Here is a 2,502-nt window from a genome sequence, read left to right on the forward strand (position 1 = left end):
GTATGTATGCATGTTACAAAAAAAATTAATAAATATGAACAATTAGTCAAATTTAAATACACAAAATATGTAATATGTATTTTCTTTTGATTCAATTTATTTTTATTTCGTATAATGCGGTGCACCGCATTCAAACAAGCATATCCGCATGTAATGCGATGTTTGCGTCGTTTAATCGACCGCTCATACCACCGCATAGCCGAAGCCGACATGAAAATGCGGTGCCACAATATGCAGTAACGACGCTTTGATCGAGCACAAAACACTCAAACACGACATTATTTGAGCTTGCGGTGATTGCGGTGGCGGCAGATTTCGTTACTAAGTATTATTGAGTTTGAGTGGTACAGTAAATAAATGTCGTTGCGGTGTATTCGAAAATGCGATACACCGCAACTGATCTCTGATATGTATATATTTATGCTTATGCGTTTCAACTGATACTAATTTGTAACTAACATAGCACTCGCACTCAAAAGGTTAATTTGTTTGTTTACAGTTTTTTTGACATGATAACTAGCTACCAGAGAGCTCGAACTAGTTGTCACTTCTACCTTATTAAATAATAGAAATTACCCGGCGTGCATCGCTGCGCCTTAAATGTATTTTTGTGTTGTAACTCTCTCGCAAAACTCTTATGGCCTCATTTATAAATTATTTTCAAAGAGCTTAATGAAGTAAGATTTGCAAACAAAAAGTTTCGATCTATGAAGCATTTTTTATTTTTTTTCTTGAGTGTGGGTGTTAGTTAATACATATGTTTTCGAAGGTAATTAGAAAATATGTAAAGTACCGACTTTTTCTTGGAAATTTAACTTATAATCTTATAAAGGAGGCTACTATCTCACCCTTTCCTCAAACGTGTATTAATTCAATATTCAAATACCGTATATTTATCTAATTTGAAAAACATCTCTCTCTATACAAATATGTACTGCAGTATTAACTAATATTTTCAAATGTTCAGAGAGGGGGTAACAAAACAAAAATATTTTTAAGGTGTAGCGAAGCATGCCGGGTATTTGCTAGTATTTAATAATTAAACTAAATTAAAATGTTCAAGCAGGTGGCAACCTTCCAAAAAATATTTTCGGGTGTAACAGCCATCTCTAAACAAAAGCGTCAGCATTGTCTGGCTGTCAAAAAATTCACATGCCCATACAAATTGTATGAAGCATACCGAAATAACGCGGCGTCAACGCTTAAAGGGTAGAAAATCCGATTTTGACAGGGCGTTAGGAAGTGAAGTTGGCTGCAGAAAACGGCGAAACTGTCGTAGTTTACACAAACAAACATATGCTTATTGTTGGTGTTATTTCTTCATTTGACGTAGCGTTGCCGCTTTTGTTGTTGTTGTTTGTTGCACTCCGGCGTTAACGCTAGGAGTCAGAAAACGCTCGGCCCAACGCTTTTGTGTAGGTATGGCAGTAGGCTATATTTAACCTCTTTCCTTTGACAGCCATACTTCAACATTTACTTTATCTTATCAATTTGCTTTAACACGAATTTACAATAATGGCCTCTCTAATATTTAATATTTTAAATTGGACCTCTAGCGGTGAGAAGTGCATTCAATTTCATACATTGCAAACATACCAACAGACAGACTGACAAAATTTCTAAAACCTGTTGATTCGGCTTCTGTTGCTCTAATAAAGACCTCCCATATTAATTTTTCCTTTAAAATCTATAATGTACAGACATCGGTCTTTTACAACTTTATTAAATGTATAGAATTAAGCTTGAGAACAGCAAAATCGAAGCGAATAGTTGCACTTATAGTTTATTCGGCAGGGGAAAAGTGGTTGATATGTAAGTGAGTCATTTCCAAACGAAGTGCTTATTTTTTTGTTCCCCCCTTTTTAAATTTTTTATGGTGGTAAAAAGACATATTAAAAACACCACTATACGAACCAAATAATATGCCACTAACAATGTTTTTTTTTTTAGTGTAAGCCGTTTTGTTTTCTTTTGCGAACGGTATTTCAAATAAGGCTTTGAATTCAGCATATACTTTGCTGTAGCTGGTATTAATGTTGGGGTTATTGATAATGGACAGTCTGAAGGGGTTGTCAGATGCTAATATTTTGGTTATTTCCTTGGCAGTGAGCCATTTGGCTCTCTCCAGGGATGATAGTTCGTTTGCAACTGCATATAAGGTTGGAATTGGCGTGGCGGGGGTTAATCCTAGTGCTCTTCTCAAAAAACTGTTCTGAAATGTTCTGATTTTTTTGTTGGTGGTATTGGTGCTATTGGCTGTGGAGGTTCTGCAGTACTCAATTTTGTACCGAACAAACGCCTTATAGAATTGGGTCGCAACCTTGGGTTGTTTGAACAGTTTGGAGTTGTTTGCAGATTCTTTAATGACATTGTTGTAATGTTCTGTGACCGCGAGTGACGAATTAATGTTTCTTCCTAGAAATTTTATTGAGTTTGACTGTTCTATTCGAACATTATTATAGTTTATGTTTATTTGTTTGGAGCTGCCTTTACTAACAAATA

Source organism: Rhagoletis pomonella, unplaced genomic scaffold, assembly GCF_013731165.1.
Source record: "Rhagoletis pomonella isolate Grant_MI unplaced genomic scaffold, Rhpom_1.0 Rhpom_scaffold_00001, whole genome shotgun sequence".
In the NCBI taxonomy this organism is placed as follows: domain Eukaryota; kingdom Metazoa; phylum Arthropoda; class Insecta; order Diptera; family Tephritidae; genus Rhagoletis; species Rhagoletis pomonella.